Source organism: Mus pahari, chromosome 13, assembly GCF_900095145.1.
Source record: "Mus pahari chromosome 13, PAHARI_EIJ_v1.1, whole genome shotgun sequence".
Taxonomy (NCBI): domain Eukaryota; kingdom Metazoa; phylum Chordata; class Mammalia; order Rodentia; family Muridae; genus Mus; species Mus pahari.
Genome location: NC_034602.1, coordinates 45,553,529 through 45,567,503, shown reverse-complemented (window position 1 = coordinate 45,567,503; position 13,975 = coordinate 45,553,529).

The following is a 13,975-nucleotide window of genomic DNA, read 5'->3' as shown; positions in this document are numbered from 1 at the left end:
CTGTCTCTGAAGATGGGAATCAGAGACACAGAGAGGAAGAATATACACAGACTCACACACCCTAAGTCGGGATGCACTACCATGAAGCTGTTGAGCCCTGGGCATGCTCTCAGCCTCTGCCTTACTATCCAGTTACCTAGAGAGAGAGAACAGGAGTGCCCGGTAGGTCCATGGGAGCATTGTTGTAAGATACAATGTTTAGACTATTTTTCATTAATTAAAAAAAGAAAGCTAATATAGAAAAATGTGAATGAAAGGAGATTCTCAGCCACACAAATCCAGGCAGTTTCGTTTGGTGATGCTGGGGATGGATCCATCTGTGCCAGTCAAGCATCCTTCCAACTGTGCTATTTCCTCAGCCCTAAAGTAGAGGTGACATCTCATCCCTTGCAGGGACTAATGGGAGCAGTAAGGAGGAAATGTGTCTAATATATAACATATGCAAATATGGAACTGTTCTTGTATAATCCAGGATTATTTGCAATGAAGATTTTTAAAAATATTTTTAAAGGCTTTCTCTCTCTCTCTCTCTCTCTCTCTCTCTCTCTCTCTCTCTCCCGCACCCCCCCCCAATGTGTGTGTGTGTGTGTGTGTGTGTGTGTGTGTGTGTGTGTGTGTGTATGCCACATAGGAGTGGCTGCTCTATAGTTCAGAAAACAATATCAGATCCCTTGGAGCTGGAGTTATAAGTGGTTGTGAGCCATCTAATATGAGTGCTGAGATCCATACTTGGGTCTCTGGAAGAGCATCAAGTGCTTTTAACCACAGAGCCATTACTTCAGCCTACAATGAAGATTTTTTCAATAATATTCACTAGTCACCATTACAGATTTCCAGGGACACTAACTGTGCTAAAATTAGATGACAATAATAATAGTAATCAAACATTACACACACACACACACACACACACACACACACACACACACATGGTTTGGCTTTCCCTATGACTTATACACACATATCACTAAGAGGAAGAGAGCTCAGAGCCCCTGTGGCCCTTCCTTGCATCACCAGCTCTGAATGTCTCTACCCTTCTCCTGCATTTCTCAGACTCTACCCTGCTCAGCTTTGTGAAGTCCCCCTGAGCGCTTCCCAGAGAGGTGCCCTTACCCACACCTAGAGAGTGCTTACTTGCATCTTGCATAGTCCAGGCTCTCTGAGCTGGTAGCTACAGAGTAGCTCTCTTTTCTGAATCTCCAGCAGGGAGTCTGTCACACTGTAGCAGCTAAGGAGGCTAAGGGATGTAGGATTAGGCAGTCTGTCACACTGTAGCAGCTAAGGAGGCTAAAGGATGTAGGATTAGGCAGTCTGTCACACTGTAGCAGCTAAGGAGGCTAAAGGATGTAGGATTAGGCAGTCTGTTACACTGTAGCAGCTAAGGAGGCTAAGGGATGTAGGATTAGACAGCTGAATATAGAATCTGTTTTGACCCAGCTCCTGGCCTTCCCCTGCTCCAATTCTCCCTGAATTCTAACTCTTCATATTCAATAGCCTAGAGATGTTTTATACCCAGCTCACCTTTGTGCCGGGCCTAGGCTCATGTTTTACTAGCCTCATGTTCTAGATGAGGAAATTGAGCCCCAAAAATGCAATAAAGAGCAACAGCTAGAATGTGTGATAGCTGGGCTCTGTGCCTCATAAACACACCTGTCATGGTGTCCCCATAGATCCTCTCTGTGTGTTGGGTTTCTTTTTCTAACTGCTGCACTTGCCCGAGCTCCCCCAGTCTGGGATGGCCTGGCTTGTTGGCGGTTATTCCTTCATCTCCATGCTCCTGTAACATCTTACATGCCCAATCACACCCCCACCCTACCCCCAGCTTCTTACTGACGCCACAGGGAACTGCTGTCAGGGGAGATAGTATCTCTCTCCATGAAGTAAGTCATCCTTACAGCAGAGCTGGAGGCTGAGGGCTTAGGTGCTGCTCTTCTGGTGTCTACGAAGTGACTCCTGGGATCTGAATGGGTCTTTAGGGGAGATGGCCTCCACCCGCAACCCTGAGTATTTTTTGAATATGAGCTGTGGAGTGGCTCTGGATTTCAGAGCGGTGACCTGTCCTTGGCTGTGCTTGGTGGGGATGATCACACAAGCTAACCCTTGATTATCCATGGAGGAGGGTAGGTTAGATCTTGAACATCTCCAGGTAACTCTGGTCCATAGCTCCAGGCTCCTCAGTTAGAACTCTTTTCAGGGAAGCCCCCAGGGAATCCAGCCTTCAGGCTTGGCTTTCATCCCCTCCTTCCTTTTCCCTTCCTGCCCTTTGTCCTCACGTGAGGTCGGCTCCTAGCACTGGATGGAGCAAGGAAGAAGCAGAGAATGATGGGTACTAACACTCCATGACTAAGAAGACTTGATTCCTACTGGCTTGAGTTAGAAAAGACCTCTCTATGTGATCCTAGAATCCCGAGTCTGGCAATCAGGGTGATATCAGGTAACGGTTATACCAACGATTCATGGAAAACACCAAGGCCCTATCTCTATCTGTGAGCTTCAACCTTAGATGCACACAGTGGGCTCATGGAAGTTGGAAGCTATCACCTCATATTAGCAAGTAACTGCGACGATGTCAGGTTTTACAGTGTCTGAGAAAAGGTGTCCTGTCTTCTGACAGTTCCTGTGTTTAAGGAGTCACTCTCCAGTCTGTATTGGCTCAGGAAGAACGATCTTCTCTTGTTTAAGCCAACCACTGAGTTCAAGAGTAGAGTCTTAGTTACTTTTCTATTGCGTTGACAAAATGCCATGACCAAGGCAACCAAGCGTTTAATTTGGGGCCCATACTTCCAGAGGGTCAGAGTCCGTGACCACCATGGAAGAGAGCATGGTGGGAGATAGGCAGGCAAGGTTCTGGGACAGTGACTGAGAGTTTATATCTGGATTCAGACACAAGAAGCAGAGAGAGCTAACTGGGAATGGAGTGGGTTTTTAAAAGCTCAAAGCTCACCCCCAAGGACGTATTTCTTCCAACAAGGCCATATTTTCTAATCCTTCTCAAACGGTTTTACCAACCGAGGACCAAGTATTCAGAACGGCTTATGTCTATGAGGGCCATTCTCAGGCAAACCACTGCAAAGATGGTTTAGCATTAAGAACATAAGCTAGCTGGAGATAGGGTAGAGCCAACGTGTTCAAGACACATGACTGGGGATGCCAAGGAGCCAAATGTCTCCACGGAAAACTGGCTCACTGCTGAAAAGGAAAGGGAAGTAGCCCCCCACCCCCCATGGCCCACAGACACCTCCTGGTGAAGGCTATGGCACCCATTGGCTTGAATCCACATTTTCCAGATCCATTCTGTTTTTCCTATTAATCCTCAAAATACCTGCCCATTAACTACAAAGGCCATGCATCATGCTCTGCTTTAGAAATAAAGCAAGGAGGCTTGAAGAGGCAAAGGAAACTTGCCTCAGGCCATTTAGTCATCCTCTGCACAGATTGGATCACAGCTCCTTGGCTACCCCTGACCTTAGCAGCAGGCATTGACACAAGGCTCTCAGCAAGTCATCAGCCTCATCCTGAAGAAAGAAAGAAAGGATTTGGCTTAGAGCAAAGAAAGTTCACGGCTTACCGACTTACAGTTCACACACAAAAGTCACTAAAGAGCTCGGGGCTTGGCAAGAGTGGTTTTTTACTGAAACACACGTGTGAAAGCTGAGGGTAAAATATCTGTAAACTGTATGGGGAGCTGCAGATAGCAAATCTGGAGTGAACAAAGATCTCAAGGGCGGCGATAGGAGAGACTGTTAAAGTCTCTCCCCCCCCCCCCATCTGCTCAGGTTCCTTCCACTACCTCTGTCTTAAGGAGGTATTTTAAAGCATATTCAACCAACTGCAACTCGAAAGTATTTCTTTTTAAATCACATTTTTACTGAATAGGTACAGACTTTTTTCTTGTTTTTGAATAAACAATACAGTTCAACAAATACCTACATTGAACTTGCAACAAATGATGGATGAGACACAGTAGGGATAGGACTTAAAGTATTCAGGAGGAAATGTGTAGACTGTGTGCACCAGCCTGTGTTGCTTCTGAGATTCCAGCACCTATGGATTTAGGGATTTACAGTGGGGTTCTGGAAGCGTCTTCTGGAGATGCAGGAAACATGGCTGTGTTTGCTTTGTAGACTGTTCTTCTGTAGAAAACAGACCTGGCTTCTTTCTCTGCTGTCCTCTGAAGATAGGGGCTATATCATCCTCATCTTTTCTCTTTTCATCTGCAAGGCCCCGAGGAAGAACCACCCCTTGACCCAAGAAATTCTGACATTCTTGGGGATGTTTATATAGTCTGGAGATGGTTCCAACGACCAGAGAACTTAGCTTGGAACCTCAAATCCACGACTTGTTGGCCAGCACAGTGATTTTTAGGTTTCACAACTGGTGCTTTCTCATTTTTAAGAATGAGTGAGCCACAGTCAGCTCCCGAGGAACAGTGGGGATGAGAGAGACAAAGCGGTTAAATGTGCTGGAGTCACGTGTGAGAATGTACGGGGCAGCGCCTGGCACAAAAGATCACAGTTAAAATCCAAGGTAAAACAGTTGGGCTGGGGTGGAGCTCAGCGATGAAGGGCATGGTGAGCGTCTGTGCCATAGGAACGAAGGAGAGGATGGGGAGAAAGAAAAGGAAACTAAGAGGAACGGTTAGACCATTGCTCATGGCGAAAACAATGACCACGATGTGTCCAGTTATCACCATTTTATAATGAAATCACTCAAATCTTACAGGTCTGAGGGTATATAATATAGGATGCTGGCGATCAGGGCACAGAGGGCACAGGCTTGCCTAGGGAGAGCCAGCTGTGTCCTCTAAAGTCACCTCCTCCACACATATTGAAATGTCCCCAGAGTCATCCATTTCTGGAGCACTCAAAGAGGATTAGTGCTCTGGTTTCTTCACCATGGCCAGAGGCTCGGAGGCCAGGATAGGGGAGTGACAGAGACTGGTTTACCAGATAGGCCTAGATGTCATGCCAAGCATGGAGGTGGAGTTAGGTATAGGGTGGAGGTAAGAGGGATGTCGGGAGCCAGGCTACAAGAGGGAAGAACATCCTTTGGCTCCCTGGATTATGAAATGGGACCCAAGCCTGAATTGCAAAGAATGGCTCTGAATGGCCATGACTTAACATACTTAGGTTTTCTATCTCAGGTTCTCTGCTGGTGGAGCCATCTCTATATCACAGGTTATGACAGCCTCTGGGAACCTTGATGGTCAGCACATAGGGAACCAACATTCAACAAGCAATGGAGCTTTCCTTATTAATACCTGTACTCAGCTCCCAGTTGAAAGCTGTTGCCAAGGGAAAAGCATAGACAGGCACGAAGAGGGACTGTGGGAAAAGCTTCTGGTGAGGGAAAGCCATGGGGGACCACGGAGGGCCTGCACGCAGCCTTTATGACTAGAGGTAGCTGCCTAACCCATCTGAGCTTCAGCTCCTCCACTGTATAGTATTTCCATCTGCCTGGTGGGACGATGGCACTTCGGTCTTATGCCTACCACTTCCTATGAGAATAAGCCACAAGGGATGAAGCCACAAGTCAGCTTCAGCATCTCTACCTGGGGACCCAATGCCCCCTTCAAGAGCTGTAGTGAATAGAGGCCGGGTGAAATGATGACTGCAGACAGTTCTCCAGAGGTTGGCAGGATTTGCCAACCCCATGCTGTGTGGATACCCAGCCTTGTGAGAGAAAGCTCATTTTCCTTCAGTAATTGGGAGGGATTTGCTCATGAATCTGAGTCTACCCACGTGGCACACTGAAGTCACAAAAGGAGAAGATTGATCCCCTGTACCACCCCCCCCCAGGACACATTAAAAGCACAAAAAGTGGACAGAGGCCCCTGTACCCATCAAGCCCCTTTAATGTTCTGCTTTTGCCATTTTTGAATTCCTTCGAAGCTTCTGAACAAGGGAGTCCTGAAAAAAAAAAAAAATGATGCCTCGGCTCCTTGTCCTCTAAATAGGTGAGAAAATACAGAAAGGACAGTCTGGTTGTGAATGAGTTTGCTATCTTGGCGTGTCTGACCCCAAACCTCATGACTTTGAGATGCATAGGACTAGAGTCTAAGTAGTGGAGTTTCAGAATCCATCCATTAACCTTGCCAAGACCCAAGATGTCTCAGAGTAGTGGGGAGATAGTCTCAGGAACCCATCTTCCGTTCTGGATGCGTAAGCTTTCATCTGTGCTATCTGCCCGTAGGGGGATAGTCTGCTGTGTAAGCTCATTCAACTTCAGGGCAAGTGTGATTGTACGTATCTCAGGCTGACAGCCCCGTGGGAGAGACAGACAGAATTTCTTTTCTCTTTCCTTCATTTCAGCTTTACTGTAGAGAAAGCCTAAGGCAGAGGTAGAGTAGAGAGTAGATAAGGTCTGCAGTCAGAAAATAGTCCAAAGGCTAGCCCTTCTATGTACTACATCAGGCTAGCCCTTCTATGCACTACACCAGAAGTATAAGGAATCCATTGAACTCTCCAGTGCCATTTTTTTTTGGTTTTTCCAAGACAGGGTTTCTCTGTTTAGCCCTGGCTGTCCTGGAACTCACTTTGTAGACCAGGCTGGCCTCGAACTCAGAAATTCGCCTGCCTCTGCCTCCCGAGTGCTGGGATTAAAGGCGTGCGCCACCACGCCCGGCTCTCCAGTGCCATTTTTTAAACCTATAAAATGGAATTATGCAAACACAAACAATTCCCAAGGATTTGGTAGGATCAGATGAGCAGATGTCAATGAAAGCCTGTGAAGAGCTAGAGACACCTGGGCAATGTTCAGCGCTATTATGCTTGGCAGGTGCATGTGCAAGGACATGATCTTTCCAGAAAGGATACTTGGGCCATGCAGCGGCTTTGACTTAGGAAAGCCACTTCAGGTAGACTCAAGATAGAGTTGGCTCAGGCGTGACCTGAGGTGAGAAATATGTGGGAAGGCTTGGGAAGCAATCAGGGGCTCATTGCTCAAGGTGCTTCTGCTGTAAGAGAGGCAGAACTACCTTCAATAGCAAGCAGCTCACCTGGATTGGAGCAGGGCAGAAAGGGATCACTGCTGACATGGGTTTTTTGTTTGTTTGTTTGTTTGTTTTGTTTTGTTTTGTTTTGTTTGTCAAGATTAAAGTGTTTTAGGTGTGAGGTGTTTTGGGTAAGGATTTGGATAACTTTTTGTTAGAGTGGGATGGGATGGGAGCTGAGTTGTAATGAAGAACTGAAAACAAGTCCCAGAGAAAGACACTCTAGATCTCAGAGACCGTGTTCTCATTTGGTTTGTTTTTTAAACTAGAAGATAAAAGAAAATAGCATTGTCCCTAAGACCCCAGGATTAGAATAATTCAAGTGTTCTGAGACTCTGGCCCACAATGGGCTGGGGATTCGTGGGAGTTCTGCCTTATGCCTAGGAAGCAGAAAGAAGGGGAGTAGAGGGTGGGGACCGGTGGTCAGGGTGGCTCCCAGCCTGCCCAGCCAAGAGTGGGTTCCTCGGGAGTCTGAAACCTTGTGTGGGTGGCACCATGGTAGAAAAGAGAGCCAAGAACAGCAGGAGGAGGGAGGGCAGGTGGGTACAGCCCATGAGGGATGAGCCCACACAGAGCAGGCTTAAGGGGTAAGAGACAGGTTGTTTGGCAGGTCTTAGAAGGAAAAGGTTTCAATCCAGTTTCTCAAACCAGGGCCCGTAGGTTCTTCTGTGTTTATAAATGGATCCTGGGTGTTCATATATTCTCCATGAGAATATTCAACCTTGGGATTTACATGGTGCGAGTGACCTAAAAAAAGAGTTTGTCCAAGCACACACTCTAGGTTATATGAGTCAGTTGACCTTCTTTTGGGTAGTCACCCACAGAAGGAATCCATCTCACACAGTGACCTGGTTTCCATACACTGCTGTGCACACACAAACAGTACTAAAGGGCAGCCAGCCCAGAGCAGAACAACTGGACCAGGTGTGAAAATACAGAAAGAGTCCAAGGTGATTGTTAAATGACTGAATTTAGCCAGCTGCCACCGTAACATCACCTCTCCACAAAGTCCCGGTGCTTCCTCTGGGGGGGGGGGCAGTAGTTTCCTGCGATACTGTAACAAATTATGGCAAACTTGGTGGTGTGAAACAGGAGAAATATATTCTTTCAGTTCTAGATGCAATAAGCCTGAAGTCAGATTCACAGGGCTCAGGCCGAGGTATCAACAGGCCACACTTCTGCCTGGGTTAATTTCCTTTCTTTCACAAGCAGGCCCGCAGGACTGGGGAGATAGCTCAGTAAGTAAAGACTTTGTTACATGAGCGTGAGGATCAGGATCAGGATTCCACATTAAATGTAGGTGGTCCTGGTGTCCTACATATAGTCCCATACAGAAGAGGCAGAGACGGGCATCCTTGGGGTGCTCTGGCTAGTTAGATTAGCTGAACTGTTGAGCTTCAAGTTCAGAGTATGACCATGCCTCTGTAGTATTCAGTAGGAAGCAACTGAAAAAGACACTTGATGTTAACCTCAGGCCTTCACACCACACCACACCACCCACCCACCCACACATACTGAACATACACACACAAATTGCAAAGATAAGATCACCTGGGATTGTATACCCCAACCCCTGTAATCCGGGATAACTCAGTCTCCAACTCATATTGTTCAATAATCATATGCAAAGAACTTTTTTTTTTTTTTAACTTTAGTAAACAACATTGACCAGGTCTAAGAACCAAAAGCTGCTATCTTTAGGGCCCATGATTCAGCCAACCAGACGAGCTGTCTCTGTTGTTGCCCCACAGCCGACACAACCCTGATACTCTTGCATATTTCCCTCAGCTCACATATGTCAACTTGACTGGATCTAGAACCACCTAGGAGATTGGTGAGGCCCACTTCCAAATGTTCCTGTAAGGATGTTTTCTGAGAGAATTAGTTGAAGGGGGAACACCTCCCTTGGATGGATGTCACCAACTCGCAGAATCGAGAGCATGTTTTAGATACTGCCACACACTGGGCTAATGCAGAGATCATGGTAGAGGAGACCTCCTGAGCTACTTAACCTCTTCAGCGGGGGCTGTGTTTTAGGGTCTTTATAACGATGCCACAGTTTAGTTCCTATAAAGCCATGGCTAGGCACATTCTCAGTGTTCAGTAAATGCCAGCACCTATTAACTTGCATGCTACGAGTGAAGACGTTTGTTTGTTTATTTGTTTTGTTTTCAATTGTGGTAGATGTTTTCCTTATTGTTGTCAAGCGATGGTTTAGAAGTTGGCAAACTTCATCACCTCTGGACTGTCAATGGAAACTCCACATCCCTCTGGGAGACCTTCCGTGTTCGATGCTGAAATAGGACCAGCAGAGCTGTGTTCCAGAGCCAAACTGGCAGCAACAAGCCCCTACCACCTGCTTCCTGAGACTGGCTGGCATCAGGGGACGCCTCAAGTGCATGAAGCAGGCCCTGCCTTTCGTACCGACCTGGACACTGCTATATCATCTGGTAGGCACTGGGGGGCCCCAGGCTGTGCCACCCCTGGTGGAGATCCTGGCAGTGCATACAAGTCAAACAGGACCAGGTGGGGCCTGTCTTGGCCCAGAGGAACTGCTGGCATTGGCTCACAAAAGGTGGGAAACTGGGAGTGCCTCTGATGACTCAACATCTGGCCGGTTTCCCTCTGAACAGATGCCAAAGATGCCTCCCAGGCACCTGGGTAAGAGGCAAAAAGTCCACAGGGTGGCAGGAGGGCCAAGCTCTTTTGTGTTTCCCAGCTTCTCTCTCACCTTTGGGCCTTTGAATATGTGGTTCCTTCTGCTTGGGATAGCTGACTCTATCTCACTGGTGGGCACAACTTTTTTCTGAGCGCATGCTCCAAGGTGTAATTTACATCGATGAGGAACTTTTTTGGGTACTTTCTGGCAGACAAAGTTGCTTTGCTTAACACACCTACTGGAATATATGTAAATGTATGTGTGTGTCTACCAAACATAAACATATATATTCCATCTTAAACACCTCTTCCCAGTGTATACAATTTCCAGCTTGAGCATAAGCCAGACATGTCATTTAAGATGTCTAGCAACAGGATGTATTCCTGTGGCCCTTTGGACACTGACCCTGTGAAGTGGTAGGTGTAAGATACATGTCCTTCCTGGACGATCTTGCTTTCTAGACACAGCTGAGAGGATAGGAGAACCAATCTCTGGATAATGCTGACCTGTGATTTTTGAGAACCTTTCACATCATACTAATAAACAAATCCTCTTAAGATATCCAGAGTTGCCTTCTGTGGTTCACAATGAAGCTTCTTGAATGCAGAACTGTCGTTTAGGTGTTTTTGAGTGCAAGGCCAAGAAACTTTCCCAAACCATCTCAGATCAACTGATAAAGGCCAGGCCAGACCAGACTCTTACCGTCAATGACTTCGGTTGGATGACTCCTGCCCTAAGCAATAGGAACTGGACTTGGAGGTTCAGTACTGTATAGAAAGCCCCTCAAGTAGAAACCGCACTGTGCTGTTCACGAATGTCCCTTCTAGGAGTGTTGAATTTGTTCTGCCATCAGCTAGGATTCAGCCCTCAACCCTCAGGCACTTTGGGAATGACCTCTACTGAGGAAACTTAGCCTCATAAACATCGTAGGTCTTCCCCAGGAAGCCAGTGACTGACAACTGGTTGGCCGAGTGGGGTAGCCCTTTTGAAAAGTTCCGAGGCACTGCCTTGGCTTCGGATAACTTGTACAATCAGCTGACGTACTCATCAAGACTGGGGGACCATTAGGCAGCCACCACCCCTGTCACCTTCAGATGTGTTCTTTAAGACAGAACTATAGTTTAAGTTCAGTCTGTGAGACCAACGAAGAATCCCCCTAGAACCCAGATCTAAATCTCTACATATCTCTGCTTCCCACTCTGCTCTCTGAGTCTTTTACCAAAAATCCTACCTTTATATGAGATAGCTTGAGAAGACTTTTTTGTTTTTGTTTTTAGCTTTGGATTTTGAAGCAGCAGTTCTGTATTCAAGGAGTTTGGTTGCTGGCCACAGAAGTCGATTTCGGCCATCTTAAGGGAAAGAAAGAAACTCGTTAGAATGTCATGGGAGGCTCTCAAAACCAAAGCAAGACTAGAGCAGTGTTGGAAAATGAGCTTGGCCTCAGCTTGACCCACCACTAATATAGTGGTTACTAATAGCCTACAGCCATCGCTAAGTTTTTTATATGCCCATAGAGAGCACCCAGAGACCATCTGATTGACTGAGCCCAACCATGTGCCCACCCCTACACTGTGAGGAATGAAAGAAGAAGGGGGAGGAGTTTCTGGCTTCTATGACTTCTATAAAGAGATGACTGCTCACCTCAAAGTACACCATGGGGAATATTCCTACAGAGGGTGATGATATTTTAAGAGGAAGAAGACTTTGGGGCTAGAGGTAAAATACAAACAAACAAACAAACCACAATGGATACCTGCTGCTGTGTGTCTCCTTCCAAGACTGAAACCCTTTAAGGTATGGGCTATACATTTCAATATTTGTATCCCAGATTCCTAGTGTCTGGTCTTCACAGAAGCGTCACTGGGACTCAAGAATGGTGGATTCAGTGAAGCTCAAAGGCTCAAGCACATCTAGAGATGGGAGTGCTTGCTCCTTCAGGATGCAGAAATGGATTTAAAATACTTATTATGGGCTTAAAAGTCTAGAGGTGGGGCCAGGATCCACAAGCAGGGATCCATCTGTGATGACTACGCTCCACACCCCAGTTGGAGCTTCTGCTACTGTGTTACTAGAAGAAGACTGGTGTCCTCGGTGCCCTCTGACCCAGCCTGAGGACTCCCTAAAGAAGGGGCTGCTCTCCCCAGCTTCACTTACTGCCTTGATGGTTGTCTCTGACACAGGCAGCACACGTCCTCCGAGGAAAGGTTAACCTAAACTCTTTCCTGAGTCAGAGTAGACCAACCAGTGCACTCGGTGCTGCCTTCATTCTCTTCCTAGGAGTGTGACACGTTCAGATATCCTGTCTGGACTTCAGCGTGTGGAGTATGGATGGCCCACCATCAACTCGCAGCAGCCACACCTTGCTTAGTTTCCATTTCCCAGAATCCTTTGGCAGGTGATAAGTGTGGTCATTTGATTAAGGTTGTGCCAATAGGATGTGAGTGTGAGCTCTGTGTGTGGTTCCTGACAGTCCCCTGTGAAAGCAAGGAATGCTTCTCTTCTCTGCTTCTCTACCCCAATCCTTTTACCCTTCTGGTGGCTGGATTACGGCCATGGTAGTAGTTCTGACTATGTACACGAAGACATGATCCTAGGCATGGCTTAAACAGAACAGAGACACTGTCTCAATAAGATGAAAAGGTGAAGACCCACACCTATCCAGTGGTTGCCCTCTTGTGTGAACGTGTACACACACACACACACACACACACACACACACACACACACATGAGAGAGAGAGAGAGAGAACAATGGCTGGTTATTCCAGGCAATTTGAGTTCTTGCGTGGAGCTTAAGTGCTTCCGTGCATTTCAAAGCTATGCACTTCTGTTTTCTGATTTGGGTGCTACACAATTATCATTTCCTTTACAATACCAGCTCAGTATATCACAGTACCCAAATCAACACTGAGTCTGTATGGATTACGGAGTTTAAGAGTCTGTTGGAAAACAGAAATATAGTCAGTAATCAGCTTTGTCCAAATGACGGATTGTAGAAAGCTATGTAGCAGCAGATGAAATTGGGCCAAGGGAGGTCAGCCCTGGATTGAAAGGCTCTTTTCCCTAGCTCCTGGGGGTCTTGAACAAATACTTCGAGCTTCTGAGATTCTTTTGCTTCTTCTAAAAGGAGGATGAGGCTAGATGTACACATCTATAATCCAAGCAGGCCAGAAGTTCGCTACCAAGTTGAGGCCAGTCTGGTCTACACAACAAGTTTGAGAGCGTACAGAGCCACATAGTGAGACCCAGTCTCTAGTAAAATGAGATAATAAACAACACGATACAGTTAGTAAAACAAGGATGCTAAGGTGTAGGTTCTCTTCGGGATGCAGACGCTCTCCCTGCAGATGGTTTTCACTCTTGCTTTGCAGTGGTTTGAGTGTGAACTCGTCTCTGTCTACTTGGCTCTCAAGTTACTGATAGGCAACAGACCAAGATTTGGAAGGAGAAACGTGTTGATGAAATACAACTCAGAGGTGAAAAGTCAGGGTAGCCAGCTGGCTGGAGATCCACATTATATTGTCAGAAGAAGTCTGATGGGTCCAGGGAGCTCATCACTCTAAGTACTTGACGTCTACTTTCTGGGGATTTTTAAAGATTGTTTATGAAGCAGTTGATCACCTTATTAAGTTGCTGCATCAATTGCTATGTACTTGGAGTTTTTCCTTCTCTCTTTCCTTCTCTAGCCATGCATCCAAGCATCCATTCTTCAACTATCATCTGTCTGTCTGTCTGTCTATCACCTGTCTCTACTTCTATCTCTATTGTGTTCACTCTTCTCAGTCTAAATCCCATAAGGACTAGAGAAGAATAGCTAGGACACCCAGGAATTCTAAATGACGATTTTCCTTCTTAACCACAGCTCATCTGCAAGCGTGAGCTGTCTACGTCTCCATTGAAAAGTTGGAAGCATTTCTGTCTCATGGTGTCTTTTCACAAGCCTCTTGTGAGACTGCTTTGGCCTCTCACAAATACTTCAGCCTCCACAGTGCTGAGATGAGAGGCCTCTGCTGCCCCATAAGGCCAACTACTCTTGTTCCATGTGGATCAAATGCACAGCTACTAGAAAAGATGGTCTAGGAAACAGATGCCTTTGTCTCAGGGGTAAAGCCCTTCTCAAAGTCATTTGCAGCCAGTGTAGTGGCATCATTAATTTCAAAAAGGGCAACGTTACCAATGGAGAAAGGAAACCAAGTCCTCTCTGGCCTGCTAAAGTCTTGCTGTATCTAGTAGTCCAGTGTACTTTTTATATCGTTAATATTTAATCTGTGTATCACAAAGTTAAAGTTATTCAACCGAGAAACCACTGCAGTATAAAGGTAATGT